This window comes from Tenrec ecaudatus, chromosome 1 (genome assembly GCF_050624435.1).
Source record: "Tenrec ecaudatus isolate mTenEca1 chromosome 1, mTenEca1.hap1, whole genome shotgun sequence".
NCBI classification, from domain to species: Eukaryota; Metazoa; Chordata; class Mammalia; order Afrosoricida; family Tenrecidae; genus Tenrec; species Tenrec ecaudatus.
In genome coordinates this window covers 124,183,975-124,211,299 of record NC_134530.1, presented here as the reverse complement: position 1 = coordinate 124,211,299, position 27,325 = coordinate 124,183,975, and the positions used below count along the sequence as shown (strand labels likewise).

Below are 27,325 nucleotides of genomic sequence, written 5' to 3'. Positions count from 1 at the left end.
AAAAATTTCTTCCCAAAATTTTAAAATAGCGATGGTAATTTCTTTCTTACTCATTATTTGTATTTTTATCTCTATATTATTATTATTTTATCCTTATCACTTTATTTTGTTTTTATTGTTTCTGTTGGGTTTCCCAGTTTGTGAAGCACAGAAGGAGTGGATGCACAGAGACCATAACTGAAGCAAGGGTTTATAGGGGAAAGTGGGGTTGGGGGATGGTGTAGGACAGGGAGGGTGAGGGGATTGGGGAGTGAACAATGAATGCAGGAGGGGGAGGAAGCACTAGAACTGATTGGGAATACACAACTCATTTTAAAAGCAATTTAACAATGGAAGTATATGATATGTGAATACTATATCAAGAAAACCATACACACACAAAAATCCAACTTGACCAATGGTTACCATGGATGAAGGGGAAAGAGGTGTTGTATAAGGGCATGGAGTTTATGTCAAAGGAGGTAGAATAATTTGGGAAAGGTTATAAATAGTGACCGTACAGCGCAAGAGTATAATCAACAACAATGAATTATATAAGTAGAAGTTATGGGGTTAGAGAATGTTATGTATATTTTTGCCACAATTAGACAAAACGTTAAATGAGTAACAGTGACTCTAAGGAAGAAAATGTTCTAGAAATGAGTATGATGACTCTCAAACAACCCTTCTTGATAAGACTGAATTATTGAGTTATATGACATGTGAATAGAGTGCTAATAAAACTTTTTAAAGAAAAGGTGCGTAAAAGGAATGCCAAAGCGATGTTCTGATGGCTCTGTTTTAAACCCCTGCAGCGCATAATTCACACGTACACACTACACGTACACATACGCAACAGTCTGCAGCCTGAAGGAAAAACAGCAATCTGAGCCGAAGCAAACGTACAAGCTCGGCAGCTTGAGAGAATGAGGCAAGGCCTGGCTGGCCCCAAAGTCAGAGCAGTATCTGAGATAACAATTGGATTGGAGGTGGGGATTAAAACAAACAAGGACAGATGTGTGTGCGTGTTGTGTGTGTGTGTGTGTGTGTGTGTGTGTGTGTGTGTGTTCGCGCGCTCACACATTCGTGCAGGACCGACGGGGGTGTGTAGAGCGCTGAAACCTAGCAAGAGGATGTGATCAGCTGGATGATTTTAGAATTGGTATATACCCCTACTGAGGAATCAAATAAAACCCCAGCTCCCCGGGGAGAGCTCTGGCAAGTTTAAAGGAACTAGTTCGAGGGAGCAAGCCACTGCAAAAGCTCCTGCGCCCCCTCGCCTGCGCCTGCAGAACGGGGACCTCCACCCTGGCCCCAACCTGTGCCCGCGGCAGCCGGGCGGCGCCCGGAGCCCCTCCCCGCGCTCGGGGCTGGCAGCCCCGGGAAGGCAGGCCGGCGCGGCGCCCGCGGCTCATCCCTGCGCCCGGGAGGGAAAGGGGCGGGGCGAGGCGGCGGAGGGAGGAGTTTGTGGGGCCGGCGGGGGCGGAGCGCCCCTCCCCCCGCGCGCTGATTGCTGTGGCGCCCTGCCGGCCCCCGCCCGCGCGTGCGAGGGAGAGGGCTTTTGGGTCGGCCCGATGGGAGTCTTCGAGGCTTTCGGGGACGCCGAGCGGCACGATCCTCTTCCCAGCGAGTGAGGGAGGGGAGCCCGAGGCGCTCGTGCGCGGCCACTTTCCCTGCGCGGTCCCGGGAACTCCCGGCAGGAGGTGAAAGTCCCGCGGCCGCTCTGGGTGGCGTAGTTGCGCCCCGGCGCTGCAGCTGCCGGAGCTCGCCGCCGCCGCCGCGCGCTGGGCGGGGATCCTTTCCCCCGCTTCCCACCACCTTGCCGCGGGTGGGTCTCCGCTGGACAGCCTGCCTCCGAGGTACGTGCTGGCCCGGCCCCGCGGCGCTGCAGCCTCGCCCCGCGCGCTCGCTCTGCGCCCGCCCGCCCGCCCGCGCCGGGGGTTCTGCAGGCGGCGAGCTGCCCACGGCGCGGCGCTGGCTTTCGCTGCCCGCTTCGCTGCTGGGGGCGCCGCGAGTGCGGGACCCCCGGGCTCGGAGGAGAAGCGTTTTCGCTCCGAGGGCCGGGCAGTGCGTGGGCAGCACTCGCGCGTTGCCCTGGCCTGGGGGGCACCCGCTGTCTCTCCTCGCCCGTGCGCACCCACTCTTCCTTCCTCCCTGCGGTTTCTTTTGGGTCCCCGCGGCGCGCGCGGACCGCTTCCCGCGCGGCGCGTGACAGCGGCGGCGGCAGGTTTGTTGTGGGTTTGCGTTCAGTGGCACTTGCAGAGGCTGGAGGGCGGACGGAGCTGCGCACCCCGCGGGCCGCGCCCTTGGGGTGCTCCCGCCGCGGCGCCCAGCGCTGCGCCTCGCGGATCCGTAGGAACCACATCTCCACGTCGTGGGGAAGATGTGGAAGACTTCTTTGGAAGACTTGAGAGACTTTGGAAGACTTCTTTGGAAGACTTCTCAGTGTGATATGAACAAACCTGGGCATCAGGGGCAGTTGTCAGAAGAGAAATCTGCTTGCAGAATTGCTCTTTTGAGGGTCTTATCCCACTTTCCAGAATCATCTCGTGCACGGGAGCCGGCGTGTTAGGCTTGACGGATCTTGGCAGGGTGGAACTTAGTGGGTCCAGTGGCCCCTTGGATGCCGGGCTCGAACCATCGCTCCACGTCCTCAGCTGTGGAATGGGAAGGAGAGTAGCGGTCGCAGCCTCCTGGGCTGCGCAGAGGGTGGTGTGCGGGCCGAGTAGACGGGGCTGCGCGGGAGCGCGCGCCTCTGGTCCCTGGCTGAAGAGTGCTCGGACCCCCTGGGGAACTAGGCGTTTCTGAGCTCCACATCTCCCTTCGGAGAAAACTGAGTGGGTGGTTTGGGAGGACAATAGGCAAAGGCTATATCTGTAGCAGGAACACATTGTCAAGACCTCTTAATTCGCCTGAAATGGTCTTCCGGGCTGCAAAACGACTTTAGTATGAAACCAGCTGTTTCTTTTGGTGGAGAACACCCCCCCGCCCCCGCTCCCGCTCCCGAATACAAACACAAGAAGCAACCTTCAGTTTGACAGACTGTAAGAGTAGATCGGTCTCACAGTGTTGTCCAAGCTGCAGATCTTTATGAACCCCGCGCTGCTGGCAGGTTCGAACCACCCGGTAGCAGCCTAGCGCCTTAACCACCGCGCGCCAAGCCTCCTGTTAATAGCCATAGCTGACGTTTATGGAGCCCAAATTGTGCGTCACACACTCCCCTAAATGCTTCAATGGAGACAGCCCCACGTAGCCCTCCCCACTCTGTGGCGAAAATACTATTAATAGCCCCATTTTTCTAGAGACGAAGTTTCTTGCCCGAGATCACGCACCGTTGGCTCTTCTGACGCAGTCGGCAAGAGTGGTTTGATTTTGTGTGCTGGCAGTCGGTGCATCTTCCCCATCGATCAGCTTTCCATTGGAATCGAACACATACCTCTTGAAACACAAATAGGGTTGGTTTTGTGTGATGTACTGATGGCAGTGTCGAACTGCAGCTTCTCTGAAACTGGCCCTTGATAAATTCATTATAACTAGGAGTCTGAGCTATGTTAATTAATTTAGCTCTTTGTTCTTAAATTCTTGTATTAATTCTCCAAACATTGTTGATCAGCATTATTTGGTTTCCTGAGGAAACAGCTTGAGGTTGGCATGGCAGCCAGGGACATCATTCTTAGCCCCTCAAGGGCTATTAAAGTGAAATTGATTTCATGCCATTGTGTCAGCGAAAGGATGTTGCTCTGTTTCTTGATGTTCTGCGCTTTTTGGCTGTAATTCCGCATTGTTTAGTGTTTCAAGGCTTTGGTGTATTTTGCTGCCCTTCAGTTTGTCCCTGTCGTTTGTCAACTTTAAATTCTCCCAGTTTAATGGAATCTGGCAGCTCTGCTTAACAACTGTTGATTCAGCTCATGCTTTTAAATATAAAATCACCAACCTACTTTTGAACCCCAGCACTTCAAAGGCAATCCCTGGGGAATTAAGTGTCATTTTGAATACTAGCCAATAGGGGGAGCATAATACACTCTTAATGACTATAAGGCATCTAAAACCGTGTTTTTTTTAGGGCATGCAAGCTGAATATTCATGTATCTCAGAAGTGGACAAGATTATGGCTTTATCTAGCAACATGATCAAGTTGCTTTCTGAGTTTACAGTGGAGAACTGGATTTAATTTCAACTGATTAAAACCAGAATGACCTCTAGTACAGGACTATATGTTGGAGATATGTCAAGAACTCTGTGGTGGCTGGGCACACGCGCACACATATGTAGGTGTTCACCGTTTGTTTTTCCGAACAGGTGTATATAAAATTATTCTGTGTAGTTTGAATGGTATTTCCCATATTCTAGGAAGACTGGCAGCCCAGAGCACTCTATTCTGAATCCCTTTCTGTCTTTTGTGGAAAACTGGGTAGAGTGAATTTGCTCTCAGGAGGGGTAGGATACTCACAACTCTGTCATTACAGTGTTTAACATGGCCCAGAGAAAACACCAAGGGGTTGTGATCCGAAATCAACAGCCAGAGTGGTGGCTCAGATTCTAATCTCCCTTCTATGGGTAGGACTGAGGGAGAAAGACAGGTCGCCTCAGAAACCCACTGGGGCGGTTCTACCCTGTCCTACAGGGTTGCTATGAGTTGGAATCCACTCGATGGCAGTGAGTTTGAGTTTATGGGTGAGGCCTGAGTTCAATTCCCAGCTAAGTTACCTCAGGCACAGCCACCAGTCCTCTGCCAGTGGAAGCTTTCTTGTTGCTCTGGTACTGAACAGATTTCAGCAGGCTAGGAAGAAATGTCTGGCAGTTGCTTCTAAAAATCAGGCACAAACTTGGCTCACAGTGGTCTGACTTTCAGTCAGTCAAGCACACAGCAAGCAGCCTTTTGTTGGGTTGTGGACCTCAGGGAGGTGAAAGCCCAATTGATGGCAGTTAACAACAGCAACAGTCATCAGTTCTATTATCTTTTTTTTTGTATTAAAAATTTTCTATTTAGAATTAGAATCAGCCAGCTGGCCTCAGTGTAGATAATGTCATCATAGTCAAGAGCCAGAAGAACACAATCTTCTTTCCTTTGTCAGGCCTGATCAAGATGTTGTGTTGGCTACATCAGTGTCCTGGAGCTTCCTCACAGCCTGGTGCTGTGGCTGGTGCTGTGGGCCTCTACATCCACGAGGATGTCTTCTCCGTGGGGGACTCGGTGATCAGGGAACTTGACAGTCATGCTTGTTTCTTGTGGGGTGCTTGTCTGAGGTTCTTCGGGCTGCCATCCGATCCTTGGGTTTCTTCTTTTGTGATGTGGCCTTCAATGCCTTTGCTTTAGTTTCCTCCTTCTCAGAAGGGGGCAAGGGCTTCCTCTTTTGAATTTCCTTATGAGAAGTTATTTGCAGTCTTCAGAGGCTTATCTTTTAATATAATATTTATTTTGCATCGGTATGGCGTGTCATTAGGAATTCTGCAAATCTAGACAATACTTAGAATGAACGTGCGTGGAAAAACAGTCAAATCAACTCCTTTTGAAAACGGTTTTTGGATTTCCCGGTTTGGTAGCCCAGTCTCCGCTCTTGGCTCCAGTTGGAGGTGGAGGAGTGGCTTCTGACTCACAGGGACAGTAGGAGATGAGGTCAACTGCCCTGCAGGGTTTCCTAGGCTGCAGTCTTTACTTTCTCTTCCTCCGAGCTGCTGAGTGGCTTCGAGCTGCCAACCTTTCGGTGAGTAGCCACGTTGCGTTTCTTGTGTCCTTCTTTCTGTAGTATTGCTTTAACTTTGTGGCTTTCACTGTAACCCCTTTCTCAATCTCAGCATGGCACTCACCCCGCAGAGGAGCATTTTATTTAGGATCTAATTTATTCGATCTGTGTGCTGATGGAGTTTACTCACTGAGCAAACAGTTTTCAACCCTCCTACTCTTGGTTCCCGGTCTTACCAAGTGGCAGATGACAACCCTTGAACCCGTCCGATAGCAGGAGGCCAAGGTTCCTTGGAGCTGCCTGGGATTTGTCATGGGAGCCTTTGTGGATGGACAACCTTGGGTAGCTTGGAGGAGACTATCACTCCCTACTTTTTGAGACCCTGAATCATTCAGCCTTTTCTTTTGCATGCAGACCTCATAGTATTGGATAAAATGTCAGGGGGCTGCTTTTCTGGGGTTGGAGTCTAAGTTGGAGAGCCCAGAGAACTGAGCTGTCCTGCGGTGCTCAACCTGGGGGTCGTGACCCCTTTTGGGGGTGTGTGTCGAATGACCCTTTCACAGGGGTCGTCTGATTCATAACAGTAGCAAAATTACAGTTATGAAGTAGCAATGAAAATCATGTTATGGTTGGGGGGTCACCACAACCTGAGGAACTGTATGAAAGGGTCGCGCCATGAGGAAGGGTGAGAACCACTGGCTAAGAAGTGATCTACGCAGACTTCTTTAGTACCTAAGTGATGCTAACTTCCTGGGATCATAAATCTGGGGGAGCTTTGACCTTAACATCTTTAGGCTGAGCAGGCAGGGCTGTTGGAGTTAGGGGATAACTGGTAAATATTAAGCTTGCTAAAATATTTTTCTAGGCTAATACTGCTTTGTGAAATTATTCTTGATAATTCACTTTGAAAATATGTTATTCTTGTTCTTGCGTTGCTCTTGACCAAAAGCAAAAGTGTCAGATTTATTAGCTAATAGAGCATAACCTTGTTTTTAAAAGATCCTTTAAAAATTCTTAACAATTATTTAAAAACTGGCTTTATTTTGCTGATTCAGTTTGCCTGATGGAGCATTTTCTTTTTTATTTTAAACACCTTTAAAAAATTTTGAAATTAAAAAAATGTGAATATCTTCAAAATGTGGTGCATAACCCAAATTAGAGAAATATCTTTAGGGTTCTTAAAAGCAACCTTGTCTTACCACGAGGAATATGGACTTCAAGTAGAATGCTATATAGTGACTCTAGGTTATATGAAAAGAAACTGTAGTTAGCCGTTAATAAATTCAGCGAGAGCATTTGCAGCTGTGGGAAAAAAATTACTGCTTCAAAATTCATGGCAGTAATTTTTCTGGTTCCACATCTGTAGGGCAACACTTCAATGACAGCATTGTCCCTTTCCAGCATTACCAAACACAAGCTGTTGCTCATTTGGGTTCTAGTCAGGCTGAAATAGATCAACACCACTTGGAAGGGCCTTACCAGAAGGATCTGGGTCCAGTTCCTGGGCTCTGCCCATTTCGAGATCTTGTTTATATCTTTTGAAACAGCACATTTGTTTTGTTTACTGACATTGAAAGTTATTTTCTCTAGCTGAAACGTCCTTGTTTAAGATTTATCACGGCTTTCCAAGCATTGGGCCTCTTCTCACTCCCCTTAGAGAGAGAGTAATGGTTTTTTATCTCTCCACGAACACGTGTGTGCTATGGAGTGTTCAAGGCTATACCAGTAGACATTTTCAGTCTGTGAAGCTCCTATCATTTGGCTCCTCGTCTGCAATTTTTGACCTTCAATTTTCTAGGCCAGAGATCAAGATTTAATAACCTGGTAGCCATCTGAATTTTCTTGGGTTGGGGGTCCAGAACGCAGATCTCCAAACCATGCTTCTAGGCCAGGTTAAAAGCTTCTATTTCTGTATTTGTGCTAGTGATCCCTTTATGCTGAAGCTTCTTAAAGCCTGGAAAGAGGCCAGTGAGTGTGATATGCCCCAAACCCACTGCCATCTAGTTAGTGGCAGGCAGCCTTACCTTTCTCCTCTGGAGCATCTGGTGGATTTGAACCGGGGACCTTGTGGTTAACAGTTAAATGCCTAAGCCTCTGGGAAAGTTCCATGTTAGAAATTAATCATAAACTTTTGCCACAGTAAGACTTTAGAATGAAGCCAGCATGGTTGGCTCTGTCTTCACTTTGGAGCCCTGGTGGGGTAGTGGGTACAAGTTGGGCTGCTCACTGCAAGGTCAGCAGTTCAAAACCACCAGCTGCTCCATGGGAGAACGATGGGGCTTTCTACTCCTGTCAAAAGTGACAGCCCCGGAAACCCACATTGGCAGTTCTATCTACCCCATCCTGTAGGGTCCCTTTGAGCCGGCATCAACTCCATGTCAGCGAGAGTGAGCTATCTTCACTGTCAAGCTGACACTCACTCTCCCTCTTGGGAACATGTTTCTTAAGGGCAAAGGGTCTCAGGGTTGAGTGGCTTTTCGTAGGGAGCAGCAGCACCTGCTGACTGTCCTTCAGCACAGAAGCCCTTTCCCAGGTACTCGCTGAAGGTCAGGTGATAGCGTTAGGTCACCGAGGGACCGTTTGTAAGAAACACATGAAAGGTGACTCGTCCCTGGAAAAGATGATGTTTTAAAAAACACCCAATAACAACTTCTTACCATGCTAGCCCTCGATCTCTGTGGGTGAGCGGACTGCCCTGGAGGAACGTGCCCGCCTGGGAGGGCGCGGTGACTGCCTGGCCACCCCTGAAGGGTGGAGATGAGCCCCAGAGGGCCAGATGGGAGGTCCAGCAGAACTCTGGATTTCTTTTTCAGTCTCATTCTGATGTTTTATTCATGGAAACTTGGTGAATACTTAATTCCATTTGGGGAGTATAATTCTGTGAGCATTTTTCGTGATTTATGTGTTTGGACAGTAAGAAATTGGTCCTTGGATCCAATAGTACATTGGTGGCTATTTGCTAACTTTTCCATAACTAGCTAACTGTCTGATAATTGCTGAAGTACAAAAGAAGAAGAAGAAAAAACGGTTTTCCTCTTCTTCTCAAATGTGGAAGGCGATTTAAGGTGAAATACTTAGATTCCAAGCCCAAACCTTGAGTTTATATGGTGCCCTGAGGACTTTGGTGTGATACTATGTTGCTAAGAGCTATCTTCCCCACCCCCTTCTTTCTTTCTGGTTGATTCTTTAAAACAAAACATACTTAAACATAAAACTTTCTCTTGAGTGTCCATTACAAATACACAAGTGGCCTGTGTTGTTAAATTAGACTTTGTCTAGTTGGCAAATTAAACTCAATTTTGAGGGAAAGCACCATTGACTCATTACGTGCATTTTGCATTCATTGCAGCCAAGGTCTCCCCTGTGTGTGGGAGAAGTTTCTGATCTTCTGAGGGGGCCTGTTGACTCTGGCAGGTGTGTATCTTTTTGTCAAACCTTTCTTGAAGAATTTTATTATTTTTGTGCCATTAGAGGGATTGTCGCTTGTGTATTTATAGTGTACCATCTAATAAAAAACAACAACAGGCTCACTCACAGCCTGTTTGCTGAAGACACGCCTCTTTGGTTTGAACCCATCACACTCGGGTGTACTCGAGATGCTGCACAGTCACTGGAGGCATTGAATGTTTGGCACGGAGTCTGGGCGAGATGGCCCCCTGGCTGCGTTTGTACCGGCGCTTTAATTCTGCGCACTAGCTTTGTGTGTGGCAATGGTTCACAGTGGTGGGGAGCTTGCCTGACTGTGCCCTCGACTAGGTGGGTTTGAGTCATATCCTGGCCCAGGTGGTTGGAGGGAGGACCCTGAACCAAGTTTGTAAGTTTTTCTAATCTGTAATTACTTAGAAGAAATTCTAGTTGTCAAATATTTTCCTTTGCTTGAATCCCGAATGCTCACGGAAGCAGCAGTCAGGAGATCAAATGGCACATGACCCGGGGCAGATCTGCTGCACAGGAATGTTGAACGGTACCCAGGTTACTTCTCGTCCTCAAGGGACTTCGAGGTCTTTGAGGACTAAGGTGCACCTGACCTATGACATGGTATTTCCCATCGCCTCACATGCATGTGAAAGTCAATAAGGAAGACTGAAGAAGAATGGATGTGTTTGCATTGTGGTGCTGGCAGAGAATATTGAAAGTGCCACAGATTGTCAAAGGAACAAACAAATCCATCTTGGAAGAAGTATGGCGAGCGTGCTCCTTAGTGGCCAGGATGGGGCGCCTTCATCATGGGACTTCAGACACGTTGTCAGGAGAGACCAGTCCCGGGAGAAGGACAGCATGCTTGGTAAAGTAGAGGGGCAGTGAAAGAGAGGAAGGGCCTCAAGGAGATGGCTTGGCACAGTGGCTCAAGCAGAGGAACCATTTTGAGGCTGGCGCAGGAAGGGGCAATGTTTCACTCTGTTGTGCACAGGGTCGCTCTGCGTCAGAGCAGACTCCATGGCACTTAGCAACAGCAATTGCTTGAATATCCCAGTCTTGGTTCCTTTCCTGTGTCCGTGGTGCCGCCTGGGGCTGTGATTAATTGTTCTGCCACCAGTCAGGATTTTGTGAGACTAGCCTTTGTTTGTAAGTCATCACATGGCTGTGAATCCTTGGGATGCCACTGTGCTCCCACCCTGGTGATTGGTTTTATTCTTCAGCCGTTTTGGGACTTAATACATGGGTCTCTGTAAAATGTCTTTGGAATGGGGTCATTTTTCTTCTATAACGCATTTCCCCCAGATCTGTGCCTTTTTTGGTTTGTGGCATCTTTGTGTCACCGTGGAAGTGGCTGCTTTCTAAGATATTCAAAGTTTTGACTTCCTCCAGTGTATGCTAGTGATGAAGAGCTTTCCTGCAGAGCTGGTTCTACTCAGCTCTTGACCAGGTCTCCAGACAGTGTCCCACGGAAGGTCGTGCTGGTAGAAGAACCTTTAGTAATGCTTTAAATGGAAGAGAAACAAACCAACCAACAAAAACAGCACCCACTTTCCTGCCACTGAGTTGATGCCAACTCACAGAGGTCCCATAGGATCGGGTTGAGCTGCCCCTGTGGGTTTCCAACATTGTAGTCCTTTATGGGAATAAAAAACCTTGTCTTTCTATTACGGAGCGGCCGGTGGTCTCCAGAGTGGACCAAAAAGTAGTATCCCATTTTTTTAAAACATAGGATCGCTATGCGTCGGATCCTTGATGTCAGTGTGTTGTTTTAGGAAGGGTGAGGGTGAAGGCGCCCTGGAGCGTAGTGGTTGTGAGCAACCTCAGCATCCAGAACCCTCAGCGGCTCCGCACAAGGCCAGTTCTACCTGTCCTGGAGGGTCCCTGCTGAGTCACGGTCCTTTCCGTGTTTGGAAAGGTGGGGACTGAAGATGAGGTGAAGGGGCTTCTGTAATTGATTACGAGAAAATTCACTTATGCATAATTGGGGATTGAAATGTTTTCTTTGGAATGCATGCATGCCTCATGGAGGTATGTAGGTAAGAGGTTTGCAGAAGAAATTGTGCTAAGGTTGAGATTCTATAGTTAGTAATTCTTACGGCCCTGAGGATCTTATTCTCGAAAGCCAGGAAAAAGCAGTCTGTTTCCAATTATATATTACAAAAATGGTGAAATTAGGCCAAGAAAAATGATTATTTGGGGGTTGGGTTGCTTTTTTTTGTGGAGGATAAAGGGGTCAGGACATTCAAAAAACTATGCTAGGCTTTCTGATGGCTTTTGGATTTTTCTGCACGCTCTCTATCGTTGGAAGTTAAGAATAATGAAAGGATTAAAGGTTTTTTCTTCCTTCTGTGCCTCTGTTTCTCAGGGAGCAACGAGGAGAGCAGTTACATGAAGTGTCTGCCGACACTGAAGGGCTTGGCCCCGGGTGCTGGGGCCCAGCTAGGCTTTTGGCAAAGGTCTCTCCTGCCGGCCTGGTGCCAGGTTGAGGGCTTAGAACATCCCACTTGGTATTCGGTGCCACGTGCTTTTGGTTGTTAGACTTTTTACCACGATTTAATCGAAATGTCGCCCCTACTGCTGAGCATTATGCTCCTGAGGGAGCGGCTGCTGGTGTGAGAAGAGTCAGAAGGTGGGAAGTCTGACTGGAAGATGGAGGATGTGCGGGGGAGTGTGCTGTCTGCGCCGCGCATGTGAGAGCAACTAGCCTTTCGGCATGCCTGCTTGCTGGTTTCGGAATGAGTGGTCCCGTGAGAGCCAGGTGTGAACGAGGAAATCTCTCTACCCCAGATCACCTCCAGTTTCTCACACCTCTCTCCTCCACGGCGTTGGGAGTCAAACTTTCCGGATAGTACTCGGGGTCTTTGATAACCATGTACCTCCAGCCTTGCCTAGGCGGGGGGCATTTTTGTTATGGGCTCTTCTAGCCTTCCATTTACTCCCCGGCCTTCTCAGACAGGCCCTCTGCCCACCACACCGGGCTGGGGCGCTAGAGAAGGTGTCCAGCGCATCCTTCTGCTGGTTCGCAGTGAGCATCTTCATGGTCTCCTCCTCCAGGGCGGGACCACTTTCTTTACTCGTCTGTTTCCCCCGCATCTGGTTCCTCTCTGTCCTCACGCCTGGTTTCTTGAGGTCACTTCTTCTGAGGTCACTTTCCCCTGATGTGTCTGCTCTCTCTCTGACCTCTGTTTTCCAAGCTTGACCTCTTGATTTCAGGGGGCTGACATTCACCAAGCTTCCACAGTTCCTCTTTCTCACCTCGGTCTATACTGGTTATTCCATGCTTCCAGGGCTGCTTCTCTATCAGGAACACTCAGTTTATATCTTATACTCAGATTGCCAGCAGACAGCTGGGTCGTACCACCTGGTTGCTCTGTAATCTTTCTGTTCAAATCGAACTCAGATCCCAACCTTACTGAATGGAGACAGGGGTGAGAGCTCCACTTCCTGGATGCCTCCCAGGCCTCGGGAAACCACTGAAGGGAACCTTCCACTCCGACACTCCTCATTCCATGCTCCCCCCCGACCCCCCCCCCAACCCCCCACTGGTCAAACCAGCTGGAGGAAAACTCCTACCGCTCTGCCGCTGCCTGTGCACGGGAGGTGAAATGCCGTGGTTCTACCGTGGTTCTACGTGGGCTAGCACATATTTAAAAGAAAGGAAGTAAACTTGACAATTATTTGTCATCTTCAACCCCAAATAAACACAAAATTAAAATATTTATTGTCAGCCAAAGACTACCACCACCACCACCACCACCACCTCCACCACCACCTCCAAAACAACCTAACCTCACTGCTCCTCTCCAGTGCCTGGCCTCACCTCGTTTACGTCCCAGGCCCGCTCCTGGGTGACACTTCCTCCCCAGAGCTGAAGCGCACCCAGCCCACAGGTGTTTTACCCTGAGAAGACCCCTTCAGTTGGCAGCCTCTTGGTTCCTCCTAAATCAGTCTCACCAGGACAATTGCAATGGTCCACCATTAGCTTTTCCCTTGTGTTTATCTGTTGCCATTGCTGCCTTCTAAGATACAGATCTAGTTAGTCCCCACCCCCTTTTCTGGCTTCTTAATTGGGCTGCTGTCCCAGCCTCCCAGCATAGAATGTACTTTGACTAACATTCTTTTCAGCCACTTCTCAGATCTCAAATATAATCTAAGGAAAACCGACAAACGTCCAAAGACAAATGCATGGTGGTGTCTGTATGAAGGAGATTGGCAGGAGGTCATCATGACATCCAGGCATTCCTAGCCACTTGATAGGACATGGAGCGTCAAGATCATCATGGGGGGTGGTCAGGACATCACAGTTACAGGTGGGCCTCCAGGAGTGGGACTGGAAGCAAGACTGGCATGCATGACTCATGACTGCGATTCCCAGTATCCGGATCTTCATCAAGGATGCACCCAGGCAAGTCCTGAAGGGAGACTGCCTCTCCCTGGGCTGGCTGGAGGGAGTAATTTACTCTCCCAGCACTTTGACTGAGGCATGCCTGCATGTGTGTTCACAGCCCTTACTAAAGGTCTGAAGGCATTCTGTGACGTCTTAATCTATCTCGGAACCCTGCACGTGCATTCGAAGCTTTCAATGCCATCCATAGCCTTCTGCAAACTGAGTGCTTGGAATGGAAGTTCTGAGAGTTTATTGGGAGCCCTGGTGGTGCAGCGAGTAAGTGATTGCCTGTTAACCACAGGATCGGCTCTTTGAACCACCCAAGGGCTACACTGTCGCGTGGTGCTCTCCATTGGAATGGACTCTTGACAGCCTCTGAACAACCGCAGCAGAGTTTTCCTTACAGTGTGTGCACCCCCACCAGAGCACAGGCTCAGTGAGAGCGAACAGAAACAAGCCTGCACTCAGTGTCTGTGACTGTAGCTGTTTACAGAGCAGAGAGCTACGTCTTTCTCCCAGGGATCGGCTGGTGGTTTTGAACTGCGAGCTTGAGGATCACAGCCCAAAGGGTAACCATTATGCCACCAGGGATACAGGTTCAGCGAAGCCAGGGGTTTTATAGGTATTGTTTCCTGTTGACCCCCTACACTTAGAACAGCAGGCACTTGACACATATTTTTTTGAATTAGCGAGTGAATGAGAAGAAGTATGATTTTATAGATTCCCCCTTTTTGGGGGGAGTTTTCATATATATATTTCCCCCCAATTACAATGAAAATATATTCATTTAAATTATATAAATTAAATATAAAATATATGGAAATATATAAAGATATATAAATCGCACACACATCTATATATTTAATTGTTATTGTGGGGAGTGCTTGCAGGATATATTAGTTTCCCATTTAACAGCTTATGCACATTTTGTTTGTAAGATTTTGTAGTTCTTTATTGCTCCGGTTACATGTATTCTTACGGCATCAGAAAGGGAAAACCCTCAGGTCTGCCTGGAAGGAGAATCTGACTTTTAAAAGCCACATTCAAGACGTCAGACTAGAACACTGACCTCTTTAATTGTCTGGCTTGAGGCAGTAACCGTGGGTTCTCCTGAGCCTTTCAAGTGGTTTGGGAAGACTTCCGCTTCCCCTTTAACAAGCAGGGGCTTGCTGTGATTTTTCTCCACCTGTGGCCTACCCTCTAACCCGCCTGACTGCAAGGATGACATGTAAATGTAGCACTAGAGAGAGGAGCTGGAGGGACTGGGGCAGAGCTGGGTGTGTGGGACTGTGGAGCTCGCATCTGCCTTTGGCCCCAATCCCAGCCTTGACTAATCCTGTACCTTTTAAAGCTGCCCGACGACGTACTCTGGGGGCCCTGGTGTAAGGAAAAGCCTTACAGAGGCAACCAGGCCAGAGGACTCTTGAGTTTTGCTTTCATGTTCTAATTTTTATTTTGTAAGAAAAATGCTAATTTTAGGCTGAAACCCAAACCAGACTCACTGCCATTGAGTACATTCTGACTCATAGCAATCCTATAGGAATAAGAACTGCCCCGTGGGTGAGACTAACTCTTTATGGGAAGACTCTAAAACCTTAAGGTAGTAGAAAGCCTTGTGTTTCTCTCTCAGAGTGGCTAGTGGTTTTGAACTGCTGACCTTGTGGTTAGTAGTAGCCCATATCCTAACATACAGTGCCACCAAGAATTCTTACATTGGGTAAAGTCCTTTTAGAAATTAAATTTTTAAAGGTGTATGGTCCTAGGTGGTACAGTTAAGTACTCAGCTACCAAGTGCAAGGTTAGTGGTTTAAACCTGGCCAGAGACACCTGAGCCTTGGTGGCCGGTGGCCGAGTGCTGTGGTGGACTGCACTTTGGGCTGCTCTGAGCAGTCAGTCAGTCAGTCAGTCAGCACTTTAAAACCACCAGCTGCTCCTTTCGATAAAGCCTGGCTTTCTATCCTGTTAGGATTTACAGTCTCTGCAACCCCCAGGGCCAGTGCTACCCTGTCCTATAGGGTCACTGTGAGTCAGCATTAATGGAATGGCAGTGAATGAATGGGCCAGTGAGAGGCACTGGCGACCTGTTTCTGGAAGTCATTCTGTCTTGAAAACATCAGGGAGTAGCTCTGCTCTGCACGCAGGTAGGTCACCAGAGTTGGAATTGACTTGAAGGCAACTGGTAGTCCCTATGTTTGAAATACAATCTCAAGCAGTTGGAAGACACAGACTCCCCGTTTAGATTGCTCTTGGTGGGCCCCTTGTTTCTGTGAGTGCTGCTAGTGAGAAGTGGGCACCAGTGGGACCCAGTCCCCTGAGAATCTTTCACTTGAATCGAAAGGGGCTCGGAAATTACCACTCTGAGGACGCCCCAGATCCCTGGGGGCTGGGGTGATGGTGAGGGAATTCAGGATTTGTTTTAGTGTTTTTCTTAGAGTTTGGGAAGCAAAAGTCTAAAGTATCTTGAGTAAGGTTTCCCTGCAAAATTCTGGTCGGCCGGACCGTTACGCCCTTTCCACCTTTGAAGAACAAGCAGTGGCGTTGCTGTGATGGAAGGAATTCCTGGTGCAACTTCCCTGTCCGGTCCCCTCAGAAAAGTAATTTTCCATTTTCTTAAAATTCTTTGTGATAGGTCCCGATGATCATCCTGTGTTCTTTGAGGAAATCTCTCCAAACAGCGTGTCCCTTGTGTCCCATCTCCCCATGGGTAGTAGTTTCATGGTGGTACAGTTCCTTTACTAGAAGCGGCTCCTGGAAGACCTCCTATATGAAGCAGCCCAAAGCCTGGGCTCCAATTCTAGCATTATTGCTTGTCCACTGGAGACATATGTTGTGTAGCATCTCGAAGTCTCGCTTTTCTTACTGTAGAATACAGTAAAGGTTGTCTAGGCCATTTGAGGCTGAAAGGATTAAACGAGAAACTGGAACACCTAGTACATGCTGAATGCATCGTCCTTTTGAGTCATGGGGCCTCACAAGAAGCAAGCAGAGTGTAGCCTCCCAGTAGGCAGGCGAATGCAGTGTAGACGTGAACAACCGCAGACTGGTTCACAAAGTGACCTGTGGACCAGTTTTGGGTTTGCTACTAACTAGCTGTGTAACAGGGTGACAATAGCTCTTCTAATTCTTGGTTTGCTAATCTCTAAAATTAAAGGGTTGAGGCCCAAAGAATCCATTTCAAACATTTTGAGTAAGATAACACAGAGCAAATGATACACCAAATGGTAAGCAGACAGTGTTAACTGCGGGTAGGATTAATCAAAAATGACCTTTTGGATTGAGGTGTGAGGGGATGAGTAGAGTTCATGGAATTGGGGGAATAGAATAAAAATAGCAATTTTGGATAAAGTAGACAGAAACTGACAAAATTTAGGGTTTGTGTGCACTTACGTTGGTGGGAAGGTAAATATTCTTTGTTTACATAACTTGGGTGTTATAAATAGCGAATGTAGTATTTGTATCCTGTTCACCCTCATGTGGTCAAGTTGAATGATTTTCTTGGTTAATGCTTTCCATTTTTTTTATTTAAACATTTTATTAGGGGCTCATACAACTCTTATCACAATCCATACATATACATACATCAATTGTATAAAGCACATCTGTACATTCTTTGCCCTAATCATTTTCTTTTCTTTTGTTACATTTTATTAGGGGCTCATACAACTCTTATCACAATCCATACATATACATACATCAATTGTATAAAGCGCATCCGTACATTCTTTGCCCTAATCACTCTCAAAGCATTTGCTCTCCACTTAAGCCCTCCGCATCAGGTCCTCTTTTTTTTTCCCCTCCCTCCCCGCTCCCCCCTCCCTCATAAGCCCTTGATAATCCACAGATTGTTATTTTGTCATATCTTGCCCTATCCGGAGTCTCCCTTCCCCCCCTTCTCTGCCGTCCATCTCCCTGGGAAGAGGTCACATGTGGATCCTTGTAATCAGTTCCCCCTTTCCAACCCACTCACCCTCCACTCTCCCAGCATCGCCCCTCTCACCCCTGGTCCTGAAGGTATCACCCACCCTGGATTCCCTGTGCCTCCAGCTCCCATATGCACCAGTGTACAACCTCTGCCCTATCCAATCCTGCAAGGTAGAATTCGGATCATGGTAGTTGGGTGGGGAGGAAGCATCCAGGATCTGGGGGAAAGCTGTGTTCTTCATCGGTACTACCTCGCACCCTGACTGACCCATATCCTCTCTTAAACCCCTCTATGAGGGGATCTCCAGTGGTCGACACTTGGGCCTCAGGTCTCCACACTGCACTTCCCTCTTCATTCACTATGGTATATATATATATATATTCCTTTTTTTTTTGCTTGATGCCTTATACCTGGTCCCTTTGGCACCTCGTGATTGCACCGGCTGGTGTGCTTCTTCCATGTGGGCTTTATTGCTTCTGAGCTGGATGGCCGCTTGTTCACCTTCAAGCCTTTAAGACCCCAGACACTATCTCTTTCGATAGCCGAGCACCATCAGCTTTCTTCGCCACATTTGCTTATGCACCCGTTTGTCTTTGAAGATCGTATCATGGAGGTGTGCAGCCAATGATATGATTTTTTGTTCTTTGATGCCTGATTACTGATCCCTTCGGGACCACGCGATCACACAGGTTGGTGTGTTCTTCCATGTGGGCTTTGTTGCTTCTGAGCTAGATGGCTGCTTGTTTATCTTCAAGCCTTTAAGACCCCAGTCACTATCTCTTTTGATAGCCGGGTACCATCAGCTTTCTTCACCACATTTACTTGTTCACCCACTTGCTTTTCATTTCTGTTAGGCCATTTCTGCTGGCTGTTACATGATCGTGCATTTTAAATTTCCACATGTGTAGTTGAAGTCTCATTTTATAGGAAGGCTTCAGGACCTGTGGTTCATCTGTCTAATTATCAGCGGGGTAGCTCATAAAAGACTGCTAATCTCTTCCTAATCTCACTCTCTGCCATGGAGCCGATGCCATCTCATAGGACCCTATAGGACAGGGTAGAACTGCCCTGTGGGTCTTCCACACTAACTCTTTATGAGAATAGAGAGCCCTGCCTTTTTCCTGGGGAGCAAATGGTAGTTTCCAAGTGCTGACCTTGCTGGGCAATTAGTGGCCCAACTTGCAGAGATCAATTGAGGCCCAGAAAGCTTATAAGATGCTCCGTTCAAGGAGCAGCTCTGGCCTCCTGCTCCTTTGAGGCTTTAATAAGTCTAAGTTTTTTTCTTGTACACAGCTCTTGTTTGTTGGCTTGCCATTGGCGTCTGAGAAATGTTCTGATAGTTTACTGTCCTTACACTTGTCCTTGCCATGCATACAGTGAAGGTAACTATGCTTGTAGTCCATCCTGCTCCCTGCGTTCACGCCAACTGCATGTCAATGCAATGAGCGAGGTAGGCTGTGGTTCTTCTTTCTGGAGTGAATAGTGTGGGGAATCTGTACTTTTAAGAAAATAATAAGGAGTTATAAGTTTTATTGTAATTCTAGGTGCTCAAGTGGCACTTCATCTGAGAGAGCTACAGAAGTCTTCCCTGCAGATGTCATGCTTATGTTGAGACCTGCAGGCATTAGAGGGTTGTCAGGTTAAGGGGGTCCTGGTGGCACATTAAGTTCTGGAAGGTGAGGGACTAAATTAAGGCTAGTGTAGCTGGAGAGCGTGCTCAGAGGACGAGGTGGGACTAAGTAGATAGCATGCCACATGAGGGGTCTTCGTCATTTTTATGCTTGATGCTTCACATACTTGGGTGGTTTACCCCTTTCTTTACCAAATACTGTGTGTTAAATAATTGAAACGTGTGGCAGTTACATAATCTGATGTCAATTTGGGATTTGAAAAGATTTAAGAATGAAGGGGTGGAGTCTAGTCTGTCAATCAGATCATAGCCAATGAGGCCTGTGTGTGGGCCAGGCCTTCTCCTGAGAATTCTGGGAACTCCTGGATTTTCCTCCTTGGAGGCAGGAGACACTTTCTCTTTTGGCTCACTCCCTGAGAGATGCTCTACTGACCAGACACACGACACTACACTGATAGACCCTGTGCCCTGGGAACTGGAGAAGCTACACGGAGACCCCTGACAGCACTGAGATGCTTATAACACCACTGGATTCACAAGATTTTCTACCCACTGGCCTGCAAACTTCCTACATTTTGTTTCATTGTATATGCTGTGTGAGTCTCAAGAGGATTTTATAGATTGGCATTGGGCATTTGAGCTAACATCGGACTTATGGCTGTAATCTGGACTGGGCTGGGATGTTTTCTCAATATTCAACAACTCTTGTATATAAAGCTCTTTCTTATCCATAGATGAGTGTCTATGAATTTGTGTCTCTAGTCTACCTGCACTAACACAAAATGTATTGATTGAGGAACTCCTTGCCCAAACATATTTTTCATATCAGAAGTACCATGGATAGCCAAAAGAATAAACAAATCCATCTTGGAAGAAGTACAACCAAATTGCCCCTTAGAGACAAGGATGGCCATACTTTGTCTCATGTACTTTGGACAGGTTGTAGGAGAGACCAGGCCCTGGAGAAGGGCAGCCTGCTTGGTAAAGCGGTGGGGTAGCAAAGGAGAGGAAGACTCTTAGCAAGAAGGATGGACTGACACAGTGGCTGCAACAGGAGGCTTAAACAGTAGAACAATTGTGCAATGGTGCAGGAGGATCCAGCAGTATTTTATTGATCCCATTGGGTTGCTATGAGTCATAAGGGACTTGACGGAACTTAACAGCTACCACCATAACACCACAAAAGCAATAGCCACCTACAACAATAACCAGCCATCGATTGCTGGAGTGTTTATTCTGAATTCATATGTTTGCAGAATTCTTGCAAATCTAAGGCAATTTATGAATCAAATTTTGGTTGTACCATTGACTGGTTCTGACCTATAGTGACCTTATGCACAACAAAATGAAACGGTGGCCGGCCCTTCACCGCCTAGTTGTGCCTGCGTTTGAGCCCAGTGATGCAGCCACAGTGCCAATCCATTTTGAGGGCCTTCCTCAAGGTTTTAGTTACCATTTATTATGTATAATGTAATCTACTAAAAGCCGAAAGGATGTACGCCTGCCTCAAACTTTTTTTTGTCCTTCTCCTATGGCCAGGTACTTGCTATGTTCAGAGAACATGACTGAGAATTTTCATGTGTGCTTGAAAATGGCAACTTCCAAGATTAGGCCTTTCTAGTGACAGATGGTCCCTGTTCTGAGTAGCTTGCTTTGTTTGGTGGCCAAGCCAGGCAGGGTTCCTCAGCTCGCCCCACTGTCGTGCTCTGTCTGAAACCGCCAGGGCTCATGTCCAAATCACGCAGTGAGCCAGACGAGCTCCATATAGCGAGATGCCTGTAACTTGTACCAGAAATGTGTCTTTATCGTCTTTCTGGACACAGCTTTGCAATATTGTGAGTTTCGTTAGCACCCATATTGGCACACTGAATTTGGAATCATTTTTCTTTTTCGGCGATTGAGGGAAATTTTGAAGTTCTAGGTGACATAAAAGTCTAATCTTACAATTAATAGATGTAATACAAAGTATCACTTACATTGGCATTAGCGGAGGGTCCCTGGTGGTGCAGTGGATCATGCTGGGCTGCAAAATGCAGCTTCAGTAGTTTGAGACCTCCAGCCCCTCCATGGGAGAAAAACAAGCGTTTCTACTCCCGTAGAGACTTCCAGTGTGGGAAACCCCAGGGTACTGCTCCCCTGTGCGGGGGGGAGGGGGGGGGCTGGTTGCTGTGAGTCAGCATCCACTCGGTGGCCATGAGTTCTGACGTGAGTAGTTTATTTATTGTTTTGAAAATTTCAGTGTATTTTAACGACTGTAGCATCCAAGACTACTATTTAACACATACTTTGTGGACCAGGTGCTGTTCTAGGTACGAAGGTCATATTCTGTCTCATATATCACAATAACGTTTCCGTTCATATTTTACAGATGAAGAGCGGTGGAGACTGACAGACTGACCTCCCCAAAGTCTGGGCAGGGCAGCTTTTGAAGCCCTAAGTCTCCTTCTCTATTAATTCCAGCTGAAAAAGTTGAGGTCCTCATTCAAAAGAAAACCCCAAAGCCACTTGAACACGAGTGACAGGTGGTTCGTCGCGTATTGTCAGGGTGGGCGAGACATCCCTTCTAGTTTGAGGTTTTCAGAGGAATGAAACCTGTCTTTCCCCACCTGGTGACAAGGACCCACACCTCTGCCGCTCTTTTGTGCACTGTGCTGGGAGGCCCATTGTGCTGCTGGGGTGGAAGGAAGAGCTATCAGAATGGCCTCAAGTCCAGCCCTAAGGTCACTGAGGATGTTGGGGCAGAGATGTGTCCGTTGTCCCCGGCGGTGCAGCCCACCTTGTTTCTGAGGGTCTGCAGGGGAGGGTGGAGTCCAGCCTCATGCCCTCTGCGCCTCCTCCCTGCCCCACGGGGTCTTCAGGTGGTTCACCAGGAGCCTTCCTCCGCTCTGTTTCGGCCCCGAGCAGCCTTTAATTAATTAATCTTAGGTCTCCAGGTAATAAGTCCCGTGGCTGGAGCCAGCCTGCTAATGAGAAATAATGACAGCTTTCATGCTGCGGGTGGACTTTCTCCCTTTGATTCTTGATGGAGGCGAGGTGGGGCTGAGATTTCCTCCGCCTCACTAGAGGAAGCGATGGAGGCTCCACTCTGGTCTACCCCGCCGTGCACGCTTTCTTGTCTGACCTGCCGTCAGCATCTTTCTGGATCTTCTCCTGTCCACTCTGGACCCCCTCTGGTCTGTTCTCCACACAGTGTCCAAGGACATCTATAAAAGCTCAGTCTCCCCCTGCCGTATTTGTCCCCCCAGTGCCTGGGACAGATCTAGCTGTAGTGTTTCCCCTCCTCTGACCTTGAGGCCTCTCCTCATCCTTCAGTACCCCTTATCACAGCGGGTAATTGGGCCCTCGCGTTTATTTGATTGCCAGTTTCACCCAGGAGACTTTGAACATGCCCGGGCAAAGAAGGGGCCTCTCTGCTCTGTCATTAGACCCAGTGCCCGACCCAGCATGACTTGTTGAAAAAAGAAACGAGGCCCTGCAAGTGGCCTGGCCTAACCTAGCAAACGGTGCCACTTCTAGAACGGAAGCTCCATGAGGGTAGGATTTTGGCCCCTTTTTATTTTCCGCTCCCCTCCCCTGGGCCCCTCATAGAGGGCCTGGAACACAGTAGGACTCTGTAAGTGCATTTGTTGAGTACGGATCACGTGTGGATGCTCTTCCACAGATTTCTCCTCCACATGCAGGACTCTCCCTTCTCCTCGTGCCAGGTCTGGCTGGAAAGGGGTGTTTGGGGTCAGCCTGCCCTTCTGTGTAGGAGAGAAATCGGAGAGTTGCCGTTGTGACTCAGTGAGATGGCTTTCTGTGTGTACGGGTCGGGAAGGGCATCCGAATGTCACCAGGCAAACAACAGTATCTGTGCGCCCCTTCCTACGGGCTGCCAAGGGAGCCAGTGATGTCATCCATCCTGTGCTTGTCCAAATCCCCGGAGCGCATGTGGACTAGCCATCGGAGCAGTTCTGCCGCCAGCTTGTCATTTAACCATTTGCCGACATGACGGTGTGCACGAGCATTACAAAGTAAAGACAAGCAGTCAACGGCAGGGAGACATTTTCATCTCTGAAAACCATGTCATGGCAAAGTTACAGAAACGTCAGTATCATCGACTGTGGGAGTTTAGAGATTGGCTATTTTCTGTGCCACTGAATAGTATGTGAGTCGTTCACACCTTCACATCCATCACATATTTTCCTGCCCCCCCCCCACCTTTGGCAGCTGACTAGCATCCCTGTTAGGGTCCGAGCACGCACAGGTTGGCGCTTCACTTTGTCCTTTGCATTTCCTTTGAGCCACACAGGATTGCCAAGGATGGTTTTGAGTGCTGATGGGCAGAGAACTGGCCCCTAATATGTGGTGATATACCTGGAGCTAGAAGGTAGATTACATGGCCATGGAAATAGATGTAGCTCCCAGCCCTGATGATACCATGTGGTAGAGTGGGCCATGAGCTGTTACCAGAAGGTCAGCAGTTTGAACCCACCAGTCACTCTATGGAAGAAAATTAAGGCTGTCTGCTCCTGTAAAGATTTAAAGTCTCAGAAACCCCAAAAGGTAGTTCTACTCTGTCCTATAGTGTTCCTATGATTTGGCTTTGACTCAGTAGCAGTGAGTTTATTTTGGGCAAATACTGGTCCTGGGGTCTTGGGTTCCTCTCAGTAATAAAATCACATTGACCTCTTCCAACTCGAAAAGCTATTCCTATATTTAATTCCATCAAGAAATTGATTGGCTACAAGTTGAGATTTAGTTCTGATTTTGAATGATCTCATGTATGCAAGGGGGCCTCCTAAAGTTCGTGGAGAAATGGAATGAGAAGATAATGGAATTTTTCTAGGTAGTTTTGTAGTCCCGTAGTCTAGCTAAGTAGCAACCATAGAAAGGGCAGTAATACAGTATTATTATTATTTTAGCTGGCTCATACTTCTAGGCTTTCATTTTGTAACAATTTCCCTCTCAGATGGAGCAAGATTTATTGTTTTGAAAACATTCTCCATTCTGGGAATATTGTCTCCAATTAGTCCTTTTGAATATTAACATTGATTTAACCCATAGATGTTTTAAGGACACAGTTGGGTAGGGTTTTTCAGGCAATTCTTGTCTTATTGATTGGATTACTGAGCCTGGTATGTGGGGGCAGAGGGGGGGAGGCAGCACCCTCAGAGGGTGAGGGAAACGGAAATTTCAAAATGGGAAGAATTAGTAGCGTGTTCATCTGATATTTTTTTTAAAGAAGGTTAAGGCTTCGAATTCATTTCTGTTGATTGTGAACGCTCAAAGTTCTGATATCCATTGACTGTTGACGAAGCACATTACTTTGGTTGATTTTCCCAAGTGGATAGCCAGACCTTTCTTCCTAGTCCACCTTTGTCTGGAAGCTATTCGGCATCATAGCAATATGATACAAGCCGCCCCTGAGAGAAGAGGGTTACACATTAGATGCATTGGTCAGGGATTGAACCTGGGCCTCCTATATGGAAAGCAGGAATTCTAGCCTTGAGCCACAATGCCGTATATCATACTTGTCACCTGATTATTGTCCTTTCACAATCTCGGAGTATCTTCTCTATTGCTAAAGGAAGTACTTCGTTTCTTTAGCTCAAAGAGCTCTCCAGGCACATCACCGAGTCCATTCTAACGCACTAAAATAACCAAACCGAACTCGCCACCATCTGGTCATTTCTGACTCATAGTAACCCTATCAGGGCAGGGTAGAATTGCCTCTGGATTTCTAAGCCTCTAAATTTTTATGGGAGAAGATTTTGCCTCTCTCCTGCAGAGTTGCTGATGGTTTTGAATTGCTGACCTTGAGATTGGCAGCCCAACACGTAACCACTATGTTACCAGGGCTCCTCCTGCCCCACTCAAAACAAAAAACAAACTCATTGCTATCAAATGATGCTGACTCACAGCAACCCTGTAAGACAACATAGAACTGCCCCTGTGTTTTTTTGAGACGGTAACTGTTTACAGGAGTAGAAAGTCCAGTCATTCTCCCAAGGAGTAACTGGTGGTTTCGAACTGCTGACCTTTTGGATTACGGCCCACCGGAACCACGATGCCTCCAGAGCTCCTTCTGACTCACTGGTTGGGTGTTCTCTGACTTTGCAAAGTGTGATGTCAATGCCTTACGCAGAAGGAAGGCGAGTTTGTATCTCCCTAGTTTTATTTCGAAAGCATACCCCGTGAAAGAAAGCCTTTGCTCCTTCGTTCGGCCTTCATCCCCGGGAGAGCCCCGGTTTCGGCTACAACTGGAATTGCCTGACTGGGTGCATCAAGGACACGCTTCCCTTCTTGCCCCACCTCAGGGCCCTGTCCCCACACTGGGGAGATTGGAAGAGAGCCCTGCACAGTTTGTTGTCTCTTGGAACACAGTTCTTTGTGGAGGAGCTTTTCTGCTGAAAGAAGACAAGCTCCCTCTCTGTCAGAAACAGTCGTGGGTCGTTTCGACTTGTCTCAGACTTCCTGGGATGGACATGTTTTAAGATCCGGTGTAAACTTGCTGCGGTTTGCCTTTGGGCAACAAACCTGTTTAGCTTGGCTGTGTAGTATATCTGTAATTGCTGCGTTTTAATAATTGCCCAATATTCTCATCAGCGATTTGCAGTTTGTATTAATAGAATCATTGGCCTTTCTTCTCCACAGGTTCTCTCTGAGCTGGTTTCTGCCCCAGGATTAACACGGCGCAGTCCTACCGACCCTCTGAAGCTGTGGGTGGGTGTGGGGCAGGGGTGTGCCACAAGCTCATTAAATATGCCCACATGCCTCATGTCAATCACAGTTTACGTGCCATATAAAAATGATCTGGGAGGCCGTCTTCTGAGATCGCCTGTAAAAGAAGAATGTGATGTGGGAGTGGTGTTTGACCTCTCCGACTCCACAAGGGGAAGGAAAATCACCTCGGCTTCCGCAGCCCCAGGAGGATTCCTCTGAGGCTGAAGCCAGACTTCCCTCTGGCCTTCCAACTCTCCTTACCAATTCTGCCACCAGCTGCCATTGCCACAGCACTCTCTGGAGCTGGGACTGACAATCCAGTGCCATGGCCTCACAGCTCACATGATTATAGGGTTTATTAAGGAGGGTAGCAGGTTACACATGCTCAGGATTCCAGATGTAATTATTTAGATGGGAAACGGCCTCTTCACTACTCCTGCAGGCAGGTCTCCCTGGTCTTTGGCCTGGAAACCACATGGCCCAGTTGTCCTCTGTCCTGCTAATGCACTGCTACCAAAGCTCCTTCACAGCTACCAATAAATGCCCAAGGGTGCACCACTCCGCTCAGCCGAAAGATACTGAGCTCTGGTTTAGTGAGTCAACAAGTCCAGCTCCCCCAATTAAGTGCCCGGAGACATTGTGCTTCACAAATCAGCCTCCTGGCCAAAGACGCTCAGCTTTAATTGCGTTGTAGGCTGGGACGTTCACCACTCTGCTTCATGCCCTGGTTCTTGGTTTTGCTGCTACTGCGCCTCTATTTCCTGAATGAAGGAGGATCAATGCCCAGGGGTCTTGGGTCACACTTTACTCCTGGCTTTTCTGATAGTGAGATTCCTCCCTCTCCCTGTTTCTGAGATGGCTATTCTTATACACAATGGGTTGGCAATCCTAATCAAACCTGTTAACAATCACTTATAATTGAATCTTATCTCTCTGGGCCCCACCACTCCCTTCTCAGACCCATCAGGAAAGGGTTATTTGGTGGGAGAGACAAAGGCTTTGATTAGAAGAGCCATATCAAATACTTCCCTGCACCCTGTCTGCTTACAGGCTTGCTTTCTGAAAGCTGTCTTATGTGTTTGCTTATGTAGCCTGATCTTTTAGAATGAACCCATGCAGGAAGTCTTAAGTTTTTGAAGGGAAAAAAATAAGGATATGTTCTCTTTTCTGTTGTTGCTTTTTTAAGGGAGCCCAAGAAGCTTTCAGTTCACCCGAGGTGAGTTACGACGGCGATAGAAATATTGAACTTCAGGGGATGAACTCAGTTTTATGGCTCCCAGAAGCATCTTTATAAATTAGTCAGTTTTTGAGATTAGTGTATTACGCCATTCGTGACCTGTGCTTCAGTTGGGCAATTTTTTTAACTGATTCCATTTTCTAGCTTATCTCTTACCGTCTGTTGTAGGATCCCTGACAATACCAGCAACGATTAATATAAACAAAAGATGGAACTGATTAGGAGACAGAGCTCTGCTGCAGCACAGACTAACATAAATAGTTACACTGCAGTGTCTACTGTGTCCATGTAGATAACTCCAGAGGGATGGACAATCAGTGATAACGCTGTGGTCATTCCCATGCATGGTGGCCCCATGAGC

General features: G+C 47.7%; 1 protein-coding gene and 1 pseudogene across 1 annotated transcript in view; one reads left to right on the top strand and one right to left on the bottom strand.

Annotated features, from left to right (window-relative positions):
* The window catches only part of LOC142435038 (speedy protein C-like), a 43,222-nt pseudogene extending 41,828 nt beyond the window's left edge, over nucleotides 1-1,394 (bottom strand).
* A 168-nt stretch (nucleotides 1,395-1,562) lies between these two features.
* The window catches only part of TGFBR3 (transforming growth factor beta receptor 3), a 218,802-nt gene continuing 193,039 nt past the window's right edge, over nucleotides 1,563-27,325 (top strand). Inside the window, exon 1 of the mRNA XM_075558367.1 lies at nucleotides 1,563-1,838. The gene's annotated coding sequence lies outside the window, so the exon portion shown is untranslated. The remainder of the gene's footprint in view (nucleotides 1,839-27,325) is intronic.